The following is a 17960-nucleotide window of genomic DNA, read 5'->3' as shown; positions in this document are numbered from 1 at the left end:
TTATTCAGGAAGATTTGCCTGCACATACACATTAAAATGTTTCCCCCATTTTTTCTTTTAACAGAAAAAAATTCTTATAGTGAAGTCTTTGATCCATTTGAGTTGACTTTTGTACCAGTCAAAAGATAAGAAATGTGTCTCCTTAGCTTGGCACAGTGGCACACACCTGTGGCTAGGGAAGTTGAGGCAGGAGAATCATAGTCCAGAGCCACCCTCAGCAAAAGCGAGGTGCTAAGCAACTCAGTGAGACCCTGTCTCTAAATAAAATATAAAATAGGGCTGGGGATGTGGCTCAGTGGTTAATTGTCTGGAAAAAAATTATTTGCCCATTTATTAATTGTTATGGATATCAATCTTCTACATATGGATACATACTTTCCCAGAATCATTTGTTAAAGAGGCTGTCTTTTCACCAATGCATGTTTTGGCACTTTCATCAATAGTCAGATGACTGTAGCTATGGGGTTTGTTTCTGTCCTCTATTCTGGCCCACTGATCTATGTGTTTGTTTTTATGCCAGTACCAAAATGTTTTACAGAAGAGCATATGTTTAAAAACTGAAAAAATTATCCATTTAAAAATTAAGGAGATGTTTCTCAAGTGGTAACGCGCTCGCCTGACATGCGTGGGGCGCTGGGTTCAATCATCAGCACCACCTAAAAAAATAAAGATGTTGTGTCCACCGAAAACTGAAAAATAAATATTAAAAAAATTCTCTCTCTCTCTCTCTCTCTCTCTCTCTCTCTCTCTTAAAAAAATTAAGGACAATGAAAGCACGATGAATCCTTGGAAACTGTCTAGTACAAGACTATGATGATTCTTTTCTAATTGCTGTCTCCCTCAATCCAGTTATTATCCACCCTTTTCTTCCCTGACTTGTGCCAGGAAGCTGGTCCTTCCAGCTTGCAATACCTGGGCTTTTTTCCAGTTTTCTGGGTCAAAGGGAGGAATTGGAGGAACTGAGGGTGAGGAGAGAGGTGGGGCACTTCTTGTTTACTCCCTTGACTTCTGCACTTCATTTCTGGGAATAGCTTCCTGCATTATTAATCCACTTTGGTGGCTTCACTTTCTTTCATTTCCTCCTTGCATCCCTCAGGCCTAGCAGTAGAAAGGCTTCCTGATGCTGTCATTCTCCATTCATGTTCCTTCCAACCCTATTCTTCCTGTACATAAACATCCCTCACTGAAGATCTTCATTCAAACCACCTGTGGAAATCTGTTCCCTGTCTAGACTCTAAGTGAAAGATTCTTCTTTGTTTTGCAGGAAACAGATTCAGAAAGGTTGACTGAATTATGTGAGCATCTCTTTTTTTTCTTTATAATCAGGAACTGATTACTTAAACTTAGGAGGGCATATTAATAAATGACAACAGATCTCTCGTACCTCTGGGCTCTATTTCAATAATGAGGGTAGCATACTGGAGCTACCACAACATTTTTTGAAAACAGTTTACTACAATAGACATTTTGCAATAAGTGAACTCACTTGCTTTTTTATTCCTTTATTAGTAATCACTTTTTTAACCAGAGGTCAAAATTAAATGAAGTAGTTGGCAAAATACTATAGGCTTCTAGGAAATATAATTTCAGAAGACACACAAGTGTATGTGTATGCTAAATCCATCCCTTCTTCTGCATAAGGTTGTTTCAGTAGCCTAATATCTAATTTCTTTTCTTAGTATACACAGACCTTACCTCAAATTCACCTTATATACACTACTAGTTTTGCTTTTCCAGTTATATCATAATAGAGCACAAGGCAGCAAAAATAGTCATTTATAACTTAAAGCAGTACGTGGATAATAAGTGGGAAGAATGCTAAATATGTTTTCAAAGATACAGATCACATCATTCAGGAAAGAGTCCAAAAGCAAATGACAGAAATTCTTGAGGTACAGCAGATCCCCTGGAAGGTAGCAGGGAGTACTAAGTAGGCACATGCCATGTGATCAACCTTAGCAACACTCGTCAATATGTTGTGTTTTCTTTACATCTTAAAAAAATGGTGAAATAATTTTAATATCTGCTATTTATGGAACTACTGTTATATAATTTAATTCTCAAAGCAAGCCATTGTGGTAGTTATTTTTCTTATTGGAAAAATGCAATATTCTAGATCAGATAAATAGCTCTTTAATGGGCAATGTTCAGACAATTAGTCAATGTTAATAGACACTGGCTAATGCTCTATGTTCATTTTATAGATGAGGACCCTAGAAATTGGAATATGTGAAAAAATATCCTTAATCTCCTTTGGAAAGTTAACAATATTAGGCCAATATTTAAACCAAATTCTCTCTCATCCTCTCTGCTTGGGAGATATATATATATATATATATTACATATGTATATCACAATATGTATATCCATAGATATAAAACATATAATCATATGTGTATGTATACATATGTACATAATACACACACACACACATATATATCTATATATATATATATATATTTAATTTTTTTTAGATGGGGTCTTGCTATGTTTTTCATGCTGGTCTTCAACTTCTGGCCTCAAGTGATTCTCTTGCCTCAGCCTTTCCAGTAGCTGAAACTGCAGAGAAAGGCCACTACACTTGGCTGAACCAAACTCTTTTGATGCTAAATAGAGTCCTTCCAAATCAACACACTGGCACCTGGAATACAGCTACCACCTAGGAAATAGTGTAAATAAACTTCATTTAAAATTATTCCTCTCCTGTATTGACACCCATCTATTTATGTGGTTGGCAAAGATACTAAGAAAAACTCTGATACAAAGATACTAAGAAAAACCTAACTATGGGATAACTTGATTTTACTTATCTTCCTTTGAGGTATGTAAAATTTATTTTACCATTTTGGTTTCTTTAAGCACATTTTACATTTTAGACTGCAAAAAGCTTTAGTTCATTAGAAGTTAGACTAAAACACTATTCCTTTAAATAAAGACAGAAGCTAAATTACAATAATTATTCTAGTTTGAGGTATGAAATCAGTTTCCATTCTCCTGGTACACAGTGTAATTTCAGTGTTCTACTTATCCTTATGTCTACCTAAGAGCTGACTCTCCCAATGAGGGTGAGAGGAAGTGGAAACTTATATGCTGATCTCTTATTACTTGACTGAATTTCCTGTTTTAGAAAGGAGAGGGATGTGTTTCACTTCTAGAATAAAAATTCACATATTTCTCTAATGGCTCATTGTCCCCTTGCTTCTCAATCTACTATACACAATACCACACTATATATATCATTATAATCATATCTGGTGTTTGTATTGCTGATCAACTGTTTTATTGCTCACCCTATAGTATTAATAAGTTCACGAGAGTTACTCTTTCCTTTTGTCTGATAACTTAGTCATTAAACATGCACAGTGATGAGAACAAGATGAAGTAAAAGGTGTATTATGTGGCCAGATAATATGTCCTTTAATTCTCTGTCTCAGAACATTTGACACTATCATAATTTCCTACATAACAGCCACTGGAGCTATGGTTGAGGCAATCCTACTACTAGGGCTCAAAATTTATTATTAGATTAAATCCATACCATGCCTGCAGCGTGTTGCAGAAGTACCACAAAACATATGCCTGCTAACACCATTGTCTCTGGAAGAAATGAGGTATTTATGAGACTTACATGTTATAAAATTATTTACTCTCTGAAAAAATTACACTTTTAAGGAATAAAATTTGTGGCTTTTTGTAGAGTTCAAAAACTTTTGTGGGAACAGATATCCTTGGTCAGATGGACAGTTTTTATTAATAAATATCTGTCTTACTCTTTACTACAAATGTAGACTTTCTTTCTTTCTTATTCATTCTCAGGCTGGAATCCCAGAATATAGCAGCAAATTTTTCTTATTTCCTTTAGAAGGAAAAAATATTTGAGAACTAATCAATACATAATAGTAAAACTTGGACTATGATAATCCATATCACTAACAAACATCTCCAATTGCAAGGAAGTTAATGTAAAACCTTGTTTTAAAATTTTTCTCTGTTGGTCATGGTAATCTTTAAGATACTACTGAGGAAGACATTAATTTGCAAGTAAGCACACCAAAGTGATAGAACTCTGAATATGCATTCATCTGAAGAGATACCCCTGGAGAAAGTGATGAGTTTATAGATACATTACACTTCTACCTTAGGTTCATATAATTGTCTATTATTATTATTACTGAAACATTGTTAAATATTTTTTGCCACAGTCCCTTTTTTAATTTTAAAAGTTACTTATTTTTTCTCCAACATTGTTCATTTATATATTGTTTGAGCTGAGTAGTTGTAATAGAGACCCTGTGGCCTGCAAAACCTGAGGTATTTAATATCCAGCTCTTTATAGAAAAAGTTTTCTGACTTCTGGAAAGAATATTGACAGGAGCTAAAAAAAAAAAAAAAGGAAGAAAGCCTCCTTTTCTCATCTACATCCTCCATTGTGTTTTATTGACTCTTTAAAAAAAACCATACATACTAATTATACAGAATAATGGCTTTCATTGTGGTATATTCATGCATACATGTAACATACTTTGATTCTATCCACCTCCCACTATCCTTCTCTCCCCCCCCATCCTTTAATTCTTTATTAGTCTCTCTTCTATAAAAGTAACTTATTGAAACACCTTTTCCCTATTAAGTTTCACTCTAGTCCTTCTCCTTTTTCTTCTTCTTTTCCTCTTCCTCCTCCTCTTCCTCCTCCTCCTCCTCTTCCTTCTTCTTCCTCCTCTTCTTCTTCTTTTTAACGATCACTAAATATTGAAGCTGGCTATCACAGGACTCCTATTGAATAGTTGGACAAATTGCCTCCTTCAATCAATTCAAGTATGATATGTCTTGAATACCCTCTGTACTATAGTAGCTTTATCCTAAAGGCACTTCAGTTTATCTACAATCCCATTTATAAGTGTTATGTCAAATATGAATATAATATTCCTTACATGATCCATTTTTCTTGATTCTCTGCTATATTAGACCATGACAATGCTGAGAAAAATATTGGAAGCAAGTCCTGATGATTACTAGATTCTTAGCTACTAGAAGTAATGTTGGGGATAAAATTTAAGGCTACAAAAGCTTTTCCTTCAACTGTGGATAACTCTTATTTCAAAATAATGCAGTAAATACTATATCTGAGTTAGGAAGATGGGAAGGATAAGACGTTCCTGTGACCAAAGGAAGATGAACATATTTTGACCTTCAGTACAGCAATATATATATATATATATATATATATATATATATATATACACACACATGTAACACAAGTCACTTACTTTTCTTGTTTGGTTACCCTGAATTATGCAAGATAATGTGCCTTGGTGAAACCCCCCTAAGGATCTTATCACATGTTTCAGTTCTAAATAAGTCATTATTTAATTCTAAAGAGGAACTCAGTTAATGTTGGCAATTCTTTTATAATTGGGTTTAACAGTATTATTAATAATGGATTAAAGAAGGCTTAAACTTTTATAATAGTTCAGAGAGTATGATACTAGGTTAGAAGGTGGAGTCTTGTGTACTTATTTCTCAATAGTCCTCCACAGCATCACCTAATAATTAGCTTTTGGTAAACTACCTTTATGATGTCTAAGGATTATATAATACATATTACAAAATCCCACATCATATTATATTATTAAAATTATTAATGAGAGCCAGCGCTGGGGGAGGGGCAAGCAGAAAAAAATCAAAGTGATAGAGTGCCAGGGATCCCAGCAGCCTGCAGCAGGGCCACGGAGATCCAGGCCAACTGATTCGCGTGGCCTGCCCTGCAGCTACAGAAGGCGAGGCGCCTCAGTGAAGCCATTAATTAGCAAGCAGGGAGGTTAGGGAAGGCCATTAGGTGGAATCCCACCAGCCAAGCCCACACAGACCCTTGGGCCGAGTACGGGATCTCAGAAGGGGAAGGAAGCGGTACAGTCCCATCCCCCACAGCGGACACTCCACCGAGGCAGTCAGCGGCCACCATCCGGGAAAGCTGAAGGATACACCGCCACTCTCATTCAGAGTGCAACATCAAAACAGGTCGGTGTCATTCAGCTCACCCCCCAGACAGCGGGAATTCTCATAAAATCTCTCCTAGGCTTGCCGGGAGAGGGAGTATCAAGCTGAGCCTCCATAAAGACTAGGGGGAAACCAGAGACACCTGACCTCCAACCCCTCCTCCCAGTAGCAGCCAAAACGAAACCTGGCTAGCCAGCACTGGGGGAGGGGCAAGCAGAAAAAATCAAAGTGATAGAGTGCCAGGGATCCCAGCAGCCTGCAGCAGGGCCCCGGAGATCCAGGCCAACTGATTCGCGTGGCCTGCCCTGCGGCTACAGAAGGCATGGCGCCTCTGTGAAGCCATTAATTAGCAAGCAGGGAGGTTATGGAAGGCCATTAGGTGGAATCCCACCAGCCAAGCCCACACGGACCCTTGGGCCGAGCACGGGATCTCAGAAGGGGAAGGAAGCGGTACAGTCCCATCCCCCACAGCGGACACTCCACCGAGGCAGTCAGCAGCCACCATCCGGGAAAGCTGAAGGATACACCGCCACTCTCCTTCAGAGTGCAACATCAAAACAGGTCGGTGTCATTCAGCTCACCCCCCAGACAGCGGGAATTCTCATAAAATCTCTCCTAGGCTTGCCGGGAGAGGGAGTATCAAGCTGAGCCTCCATAAAGACTAGGGGGAAACCAGAGACACCTGACCTCCAACCCCTCCTCCCAGTAGCAGCCAAAACGAAACCTGGCTAGCCAGCGCTGGGGGAGGGGCAAGCAGAAAAAATCAAAGTGATAGAGTGCCAGGGATCCCAGCAGCCTGCAGCAGGGCCCCGGAGATCCAGGCCAACTGATTTGCGTGGCCTGCCCTGCGGCTACAGAAGGCGTGGCGCCTCAGTGAAGCCATTAATTAGCAAGCAGGGAGGTTAGGGAAGGCCATTAGGTGGAATCCCACCAGCCAAGCCCACACAGACCCTTGGGCCGAGTACGGGATCTCAGAAGGGGAAGGAAGCGGTACAGTCCCATCCCCCACAGCGGACACTCCACCGAGGCAGTCAGCGGCCACCATCCGGGAAAGCTGAAGAATACACCACCACTCTCCAACAGCTTGCAACATCAAAACAGCCAGCAGCAGGACCCCGGAGATCCAGGCCAACTGATTCGCGCGGCCTGCCCTGCAGCTACAGAAGGCGTGGTGCCTCAGAGAAGCCATTAATTAGCAAGCAGGGAGGTTAGGGACTGCCATTAGGTGGAATCCCGCCAGCCAAGCCCACCGCACACGCCCGGAACAGGCCCAGCGACCTGCCAGCATTGTAGTCACGACACCCCAATTGGAATAGGGACAGAGCAGAGCCGCCTTCCACTCCCGGAACAGGCCCAGAGAGCCGCCAGCGTGGTAGACACATCACCCCAATTGTAGTAGGGGCACAGCCGCCGCCCGCACCTGCAAGGGAGACTTTTCAAGTATACAAGAGCAACATAAATAAATAGGGGGTAAATTTCAAAACACAACAGTTGCACCAAGCAGAAAGAAACGCGAGCAGTATGAAAAGACAAGGAAAGAAAGGACCACAAGCAATGCAGGTCAACTCTACTTTAGAAGAGGTAATAGCTGCAACAGATGGAATATCAGATAAAGAGTTCAGGATATATATGCTTCAGATGATCTGGAGTCTCAAGGAAGACATGAGACAGCAAAATCAGACAATGAAAGATCACATTGACAAACAAATCCAGGAAGTAAAAGATCAATTTCACAGGGAGATAGAGGTAATAAAAAACAAACAAATAGAAATTCTAGAAATGCAGGAAACAATAAACCAACTTAAAAACTCAATTGAGAATACTACCAGCAGATTAGATCACTTAGAAGAGAGAACATCAGACAATGAAGACAAAGTATTTCAACTGGAAAAGAACATAGACAGCTCAGCAAGTCTGCTAAGAAACCATGAGCAGAACATCCAAGAATTATGGGACAATATCAAAAGACCAAATTTAAGAGTCATTGGGATACAGGAAGGCACAGAGCTCCATTCCAAAGGAATAAACAGTCTATTCAGTGAAATAATACGAGAAAACTTCCCAGAATTGAAGATTGAGACAGAATCCCAAATCCTAGAAGTCTACAGGACACCGAATGTGCAAAATCATAAGAGATCCACACCTAGACACATTATAATGAAGATGTCCAACATACAGAATAAGGAGAGAATTTTAAAAGCTGCAAGAGAAAGAAAGCAGATTACATTTAGGGGTAAACCAATCAGGATAACAGCTGATCTCTCAACACAGACTCTGAAAGCTAGAAGATCCTGGAATAACATATTTCAAACACTGAAAGACAATGGGCTCCAACCAAGAATCGTGTATCCGGCGAAATTAAGCTTCAGGTTAGAAGATGAAATTAAAACCTTCCACAATAAACAAAAGTTAAAAGAATTCGCAGCTAGAAAACCATCTCTTCAAAAAATCCTTGGCAAAACATTACAGGAAGAGGAAATGGAAAATAACATTGAAAACCAACAATGGGAGGTAGGACAGTAAAGGGGGGAAAGTAGTCAAAGAGGATAACAAATCAGGTTTAGTAACATCAATAAACAAATATGGATAGAAGAACAAACCATATCTCAATAATAACCCTAAATGTTAATGGCTTAAACTCACCAATTAAGAGACACAGGCTAGTAGAATGGATCAAAAAACAAGACCCAACAATATGCTGTCTACAGGAGACGCATTTGATAGGAAAAGATATACATAGACTGAAGGTGAAAGGTTGGGAAAAATCATATCACTCATATGGACCGCGGAAACAAGCAGGAGTGTCCATACTCATATCTAATAAAATAGATTTCAAGCCAAAGCTAATCAAAAGGGATATAGAAGGACACTTCTTACTGCTCAAGGGAACCATACACCAACAAGACATAACAATCATAAATATATATGCCCCAAATAATGGTGCAGCTGTGTTCATCAAGCAAACTCTTCTCAAGTTCAAGAGTCTAATAGACCAACATACAATAATCATGGGAGACTTCAATACACCTCTCTCACCACTGGACAGATCTTCCAAACAAAAGTTAAATAAGGAAACTATAGAACTCAATAACACAATTAACAACCTAGACTTAATTGACATATATAGACTATACCACCCAACATCAAGTAGCTACACTTTTTTCTCAGCAGCACATGGAACCTTCTCAAAAATAGACCATATACTATGTCACAGGGCAACTCTTAGACAATACAAAGGGGTAGAGATAATACCATGCATCTTATCTGATCATAATGGAATGAAACTGAAAATCAATGATAAAAGAAGAAAGGAAAAAGCAAGCATCACCTGGAGAATGAACAATAGGTTGCTGAGTGATCAATGGGTTTTAGAAGACATCAAGGAGGAAATTAAAAAATTCCTAGAGTTAAATGAAAACACAGACACAACATATCGGAATCTATGGGACACATTGAAAGCAGTTCTAAGAGGAAAATTCATTGCTTGGAGTTCATTCCTCAAAAAAAGAAAAAACCAACAAATAAATGATCTCATACTTCATCTCAAAATCCTAGAAAAAGAAGAGCAAAACAACAGCAAAAGAAGTAGAAGGCAAGAAATAATTAAAATCAGAGCTGAAATTAATGAAATTGAAACAAAAGAAACAATTGAAAAAATTGACAAAACTAAAAGCTGGTTCTTTGAAAAAATAAATAAAATTGACAGACCCTTAGCCATGCTAACAAAGAGAAGAAGAGAGAGAACCCAAATTACTAGCATACGGGATGAAAAAGGCAATATCACAACAGACACTTCAGAAATACAGAAGATAATCAGAAATTACTTTGAATCCTTATACTCCAATAAAATAGAAGATAGTGAAGGCATAGATAAATTCCTTGAGTCCTATGATCTGCCCAGATTGAGCCAGGAGGATATAGACAACCTAAACAGACCAATAACAATAGAGGAAATAGAAGAAACCATCAAAAGACTACCAACTAAGAAAAGCCCAGGACCGGATGGGTATACAGCAGAGTTTTACAAAACCTTTAAAGAGGAACTAACACCAATACTTTTCAAGCTATTTCAGGAAATAGAAAAAGAGGGAGAACTTCCAAATTCATTCTACGAGGCCAACATCACCCTGATTCCGAAACCAGACAAAGACACATCAAAGAAGGAAAACTACAGACCAATATTTCTAATGAACCTTGACTCAAAAATCCTCAATAAAATTCTGGCGAATCGGATTCAAATACATATCAAAAAAATTATACATCATGATCAAGTAGGATTCATCCCTGGGATGCAAGGCTGGTTTAATATACGGAAATCAATAAATGTTATTCACCACATCAATAGACTTAAAAATAAGAACCATATGATCATCTCAATAGATGCAGAAAAAGCATTCGACAAAGTACAGCATCCCTTTATGTTCAAAACGCTAGAAAAATTAGGGATAACAGGATCATACCTCAACATTGTAAAAGCAATCTATGATAAGCCACAGGCCAGCATCATTCTGAATGGAGAAAAATTGAAGGCATTCCCTCTAAGATCTGGTACAAGACAGGGATGCCCTCTCTCACCACTTCTGTTCAACATAGTCCTCGAAACACTGGCCAGAGCAATTAGACAGTCAAAAGAAATTAAAGGCATAAAAATAGGAAAAGAAGAACTTAAATTATCACTATTTGCAGATGATATGATTCTATACCTAGCAGACCCAAAAGGGTCTACAAAGAAGCTATTAGAGCTAATAAATGAATTCAGCAAAGTGGCAGGATATAAGATCAACACGCATAAATCAAAGGCGTTCCTGTATATGAGCGACAAATCCTCTGAAACAGAAATGAGGACAACTACTCCATTCACAATATCCCCCCCAAAAATAAAATACTTGGGAATCAACCTAACAAAAGAGGTGAAAGATTTATACAATGAAAATTACAGAACCCTAAAGAAAGACATAGAAGAAGACCTTAGAAGATGGAAAAACATACCCTGCTCATGGATAGGCAGAACTAACATCATCAAAATGGCGATATTACCAAAAGTTCTCTATAAGTTCAATGCAATGCCAATCAAAATCCCAACAGCATATCTTGTAGAAATAGATAAAAGAATCATGAAATTCATATGGAATAATAAAAGACCCAGAATAGCAAAAACAATACTAAGCAGGAAGTGTGAATCAGGCGGTATGGCGATACCAGACTTCAAACTATACTACAGAGCAATAGTAACAAAAACAGCATGGTACTGGTACCAAAACAGGCGGGTGGACCAATGGTACAGAATAGAGGACACAGTAACCAATCCACAAAACTACAACTATCTTATATTTGATAAAGGGGCTAAAACATGCAATGGAGGAAAGATAGCATCTTCAACAAATGGTGCTGGGAAAACTGGAAATCCATTTGCACCAAAATGAATCTGAATCCCTATCTCTCGCCGTGCACAAAAGTTAACTCAAAATGGATCAAGGAGCTTGATATTAAATCAGAGACATGGCATCTGATAGAAGAAAAAGTTGGTTATGATCTACACGCTGTGGGATCGGACTCCAAATTCCTCAATAGGACACCCATAGCGCTAGAGTTAACAAATAGAATCAACAAATGGGACTTACTCAAACTAAAAAGTTTTTTCTCAGCAAAAGAAACAATAAGAGAGATAAACAGGGAGCCTACATCCTGGGAACAAATCTTTACTCCACACACTTCAGATAGAGCCCTAATAACCAGAATATACAAAGAACTCAAAAAATTAGACAATAAGATAACAAATAACCCAATCAATAAATGGGCCAAGGACCTGAACAGACACTTCTCAGAGGAGGACATACAATCAATCAACAAGTACATGAATCAATGCTCACCATCGCTAGCAGTCAGAGAAATGCAAATCAAAACTACCCTAAGATACCATCTCACTCCAGTAAGACTGGCAGCCATTAGGAAGTCAAACAACAATAAGTGCTGGAGAGGATGCGGGGAAAAGGGCACTCTTGTTCATTGCTGGTGGGACTGCAAATTGGTGCAGCCAATTTGGAAAGCAGTATGGAGATTTCTTGGAAAGCTGGGAATGGAACCACCATTTGACCCAGCTATTCCCCTTCTTGGTCTATTCCCTAAAGCCCTAACAAGAGCATGCTACAGGGACACTGCTACATCGATGTTCATAGCAGCTCAATTCACGATAGCAAGACTGTGGAACCAGCCTAGATGCCCTTCAATAGATGAATGGATAAAAAAATGTGGCATTTATACACTATGGAGTATTACTCTGCATTAAAAAATGACAAAATCATAGAATTTGGAGGGAAATGGATGGCATTAGAGCAGATTATGCTAAGTGAAGCTAGTCAATCTTTAAAAAACAAATACCAAATGACTCCTTTGATATAAGGGGTGTAAACAAGGACAGGGTAGGGACGAAGAGCTTGAGAAGAATATTTACAGTAAACAGGGATGAGAGGTGGGAGGGAAAGGGAGTGAGAAGGGAAATTGCATGGAAATGGAAGGCGATCCTCAGGGTTATACAAAATGTCATATAAGAGGAAAGGAGGGGCAAGACAAGAGAATACAAATGGAAGAAATGATTTACAGTAAAAGGGGTAGAGAGAGAAAAGGGGAGGGGAGGGGAGGGGAGGGGAGGGGGGATAGTAGACAATAGGACAGACAGCAGAATACATCAGACACTAGAAAGGCAATATGTCAATCAATGGAAGGGTAACTGATGTGATACAGCAATTTGTATACGGGGTAAAAGCGGGAGTTCATAATCCACTTGAATCAAACCGTGTAATATGATGTATTAAGAACTATGTAATGTTATGAACGACCAATAAAAAAAATAAATAAAATAAAATTATTAATGAAATTAGTGAAAAGTTTAATAAACATAGTGAGATTTATTTTGATTTTCATTATTGAATTCCCCTATAATGAAATAAGATTTTAAAATAATTTTCCAGAAACATAAGATAATAGCACAAATTACTGAAAGTAAAAGTGTCACTGAAATGTATCAAAAGATGCAAAACAAATTATAGGCATGCATTCTCTACCCCCATGGCCCCTCCTTATCCTCCCTCCCCTTTGCCATATCTAAAGTTTGTCCATTCCTCCCTGCTCCCTCCCCATCCCCACTATGGATCAGCATCCTCATATCAGAGAAAATATTCTGCATTTAGTTTTTTTTGGGATTGGCTTACTTCACTTAGCATGATATTCTCCAACTCTATCCATTTACCTGCGAATGCCATGATTTTATTATGCTGAGTAATATTCCATTGTTGTATATTACCATAGTTTCTTTATCATTCATCTCTTGAAGGGCATCTACGTTGGTTCCACAGTTTTGCTATTGTGACTTGTGATGCTATAAACATTGATGAGGCTGAGTCACTATAATATGCTGATTTTAAGTCCTTTGTGTATAAACCAAGGAGTGGGATAGCTGGGTCAAATGGTGATTCCATTCCAAGTTTTCTAAGGAATCTTCATACTGTTTTCCAGAGTGCTTGCATCAATCTGTAGTTCCACCAGCAATGCATGAGTTGCCTTTTCCCCCACATCCTTGCCAACACTTCCTTTTTGTATTCTTAATAGCTGCCATTCTGACTGGAGTGGGATGAAACCTTAAAGTAGTTTTGATTTGCATTTCTCTAATTGCTTGCTTTCCAGGATGGGGAGAGGCTAGGACTTGTGGTTAGAAGCTTTTTTCAACAACACACTTCCTCCACCTCCCCAGCTCATCACCTACTGTACACACACCTTAAGCAAAAGTAAGGGGAAAATTCCAGAGAAATAACTATAAAAATATTGATTGGATTGCAGATGCTGTTGGACATTGTCTAGCCAATGGTCATGCTGATATGCCCACAAGTTTATCTGAAAGTGAAGGAAATATTGGCAAAGAGGTCTGGATGCATAAAAATAGTCTGCATTGGAGCCACTGGATATCACAGTAATGCTGGATTTTCTTATGTAGTCAAGTGGGTCTATAAAGTTAGTTAGAGATTGAGATATTTCATGGGAACTATAAACAAAAGATGTGCTTTTCAGGCCAGGATGCACTGGAAGAAATAGGCTGTGTTTACCTGAAAGGTTTGTCATTAAAGAAAATGTTGCATAAAAAACATACATTGTTATTGGCATATAATGTGTGCTCAATAAATGTTAGCTATTTTTATAATGATTATTAATCTGATTCCAACTTACTTTTCATTATATCCCACTGTTCTACTTGTGAAACCAAGTTTCCAATCATCAAACAAGTTACAACTTGCTATTCCCTGATTGTGACTAGTCCTTTTCAAGTACATTTTTAAAAAATGTTAAATTTCCCTTCCCATACTTCCACATGACAAAAACTAACTACATCTTTAGGCTCATCAAGCATATGTGTAATCCCAGCTACTAGGAGACTGAGGCAAGTGGATCACAAGTTCAAGGACAGCCTAGGGGCAATTTGGTGAGACCAGTATCATTATAATGAGAATTAAAAAGGGGCTGGGGGCTGGGGTTGTGGCTCAGTGGTAAAATGCTTGCCTAGCACGCATGAGGCACTGGGTTCTATCCCCAGCACCACATAAAAAAACTAAATAAACAACAAAAAAAGGTAGTGTTCATCTAAAACTAAAAATACAAATAATAATAATAATAATAATAATAATAATGAAAGAAAAAAAGGAGGGGGGCTGGGTTTGTAGCTCTGAGGTAGAGTTTCTGGATTCCATCCCTAGTACCACAAAACAAAGCACAATAAAACAACAATACAAAGCCACTGGACATTTGTATAGAATGAGCTTGAAATTGTCAGATATCTTATAAAGATAATTTGGAAGTTTCTATGGATGGTAGTAAAATAGGAGAATTGATCGCTCACTGTTATCAATAAATGATGATTACCAGTTTTATTGATGCTAAGTGTGGGACATTGGGGTGGAATTAAAAATGACTTAAAGTCTTTTAGTTATGCAATGCATGCCTTAAATTCTTTCAGTGTTGTGGAATGTATAAAAGATTTAATAATTTCCATGTACTTAAAACTGACCAGAATTTTAAAACTGAATAGATAATTGGCTTTCATCACATAGAGTGATTCTAGCCAAGAAATCATTCAGATAGAGAATTTTAGAGTGACTGGGAAATAGCTGATTTATCCTAAGGCTTGAGGGTTATTTTGTTGTTGTTGTTCTTCTTATATACTTTTTTTTAACTAAATTTCATTTTCTTTCAAAATTAATTATTTTAACTGGCAAATCATATTGAATATGACACACTGAAGATGACACTGGGGGATGAAAAGACATCCTGTGTTTTGAATTGGGAGAATCAATATTATTTGATTTGTACTACACAAAGTGAACTATAGATTCAATGCAGTTTGCATTAAAATACTAAAATATTAATGTCATTGTTCACAGACCTAGAAAAAAATGTCCTAAAATTCATTTCCAAGCATAAAGGATCCTGAGTATCCAACAATGAAAACAAGACAGTATCTTCAACAAATGTTTCAGGGAAAATGAAATATCTACACACAGGAGACAGAAACTAAATCTCTATCTTTTAAATTCATACAATAATCAACTCAAAATGAATCAAAGGCCACACTCTAAGACCTGAAAGTCTGAAATTGCTAGAAGAAAACACAAGGAAAACACTTCAACATATCAGCACAGATAATGATTTCCTGAATAAGAATCTAATAGCTCAGGAAATAGAAGCAAAAATTGACAATTAGGTTAACATCTGTTGAAAAACTTCAGCACAGCAAAGGAACCAATCAAGAGTGAAGAGATAACCTATAGAATGGTAGAATATGTCTTCCAGCTTTTCATCTGACATAGAATTAATATTTGTAATATGTAATATTTGTAATATGTTCAAAAGGTTAACAAGAGGACAAGTAATCCAATAAAAACGGATAAATGATCTGAACAATTTTCCAAAGAAGTACAAATGGCCAACAAGTACATAAAAAAATGTTCAATCTTTAGCCATCAGGGAAATGCAAATCAAAGCTACATTGAGATTCTATCTCCCCTGGTCAGAATGGTTATCATCAAGAAAACAAAAAAGAGCAAATGCTGGAGAGGATACGGAATAAAACAATCTTTATATACTGTTGATGGGAATGTAAATTAGTATAGCCACAATGGAAAACAGTATATAGGTCTATCAAAAAACTAAAATTACAGCTACCATAAAATCCAGCTATACCCCACCTGGGCATATAACCCAAGTAAATGAAGTTGACATAAAAAGGAAATAACTTATGTTCCTATGTTTTCTATGGCACTACTTATGGTAGCCAAGATATGAAATCAGCTCTGGTGCCCATCAACATATGAATAAAAGATATGGTATATATAAACAATACAGCATTATTTAGCCAAAGGAGAATGAAATAATATCATTTTCTGGAAAACTGATGAAACTGGAGGACAATACTTTAAGCAAAATAAGACAGACACAGAAAGACAAGCATTGCACTTTTTTTTTTTTTCATATGTGGAAACAAAAAACTAACTTGAGGGTAGAAGAAGGACTCTCAAGGGTAGAGGGTTGGAGGAGGAGAAGAGGCAAAAGAGGGTAACAGGAAGTGTGGATTCTGTTAAAGTACAACATATGTATGTATGAAAGTGTCACACCAAAACCCATTAATTTATATAAGTAATATGCATGAATAATAATAATAGTAATAATAATAAAGTTCCCTTTCTCTTTAAAATGTTACTTCTCTCACAAGCTCTCATAATATTAATTTCCAAGTCTTTAAATTTATCAGATATAAAATTAAAATTTATAATGATATTATTCTATTACACTTGAAGTAAGAAGTGATATGTAAAAAACAGGTAAATGCAATGATTTCACTTTCAAAGTGTGTAACCATTTATAATCTTGAAAACAGTATTTCCTAAATAAAAGAAGTGCCAAGTATTTGGCACTCCAGATCTTTAGGCAAGAATTTAAAAACTCTGATGACCCAACTTCAACTTCTCCATTAATATATATTTGTTTACATATATATATTTCATTTCCTTTAATACTTATTTATTACATTATTACTATATATAGATATTATTCTGGATGTTGGATAAAAATAAAACACAATTTGATTTTGAAGGACTTTTAATTCTGGATCATAAGTACTGAGACCACCTGCATCAACACTATCCACATATTAGGTCTCAGAACTGAGATTATTTGAATAAAGATCATTTAATTTTTCCATTCTAGGAAATTCTTCTCCCAGAAGAAAACACTGAACAGCAATAAATAAACTCATGGTTTGCCTGAAAAAAATAGTGATAGGCCTAGTTTTATCATGGCTTACTTGGTCATGACTTGCTTATAAGACATTTGTTTGCTTATACATTGTGTTTATCTCTGCATTCACCAATCCTAAAGTATTGTTCCAAAAGCTCTGCACCACTCAGTAAAATCTCAACCTTATTTATTTTCTTGAAACACCTTTCTTGCATTCATATTTTTAGGGTTCTAAGATCCTATAAGTATTCAACTATGCTTCCTCTTTTGAAATACTAGTATAATTCTATTAACATGGTTTTCCATCTCTGAAGTAAATTTAGTGAAACAAGTTTTGCTTGATAAAGAGGCAAATTCAATATAGTGTGTTCACTTTCATGATAGAGATAAGTACAAACTTTTTGGAAAATAAGTGTCATAGGAGATTGTTTAAAAAGTTACACACATATAAATATATTTGTATACATGTTGATATTTTTAGAAATTACTCTATATTTATTATTAAAATTTGAGTACAACTTTTCAGGATAGTTTTTACCTAGAATGACCTATCTTTAGGTAAAATTGTGTAGCTAAAGATACAAAATTTAGTTTTCAAACATTTTCATTTATTATTTATCCCATTCACAAGAGTATAGCTGGACCTGTTTATTTTTTTTACTATATGCTAACGTATAAACACTGAT

The sequence above is a fragment of the Urocitellus parryii genome, chromosome 8, assembly GCF_045843805.1.
Source record: "Urocitellus parryii isolate mUroPar1 chromosome 8, mUroPar1.hap1, whole genome shotgun sequence".
Classification (NCBI taxonomy): Eukaryota; Metazoa; Chordata; class Mammalia; order Rodentia; family Sciuridae; genus Urocitellus; species Urocitellus parryii.
Note: the sequence above shows the minus strand (reverse complement) of the source record.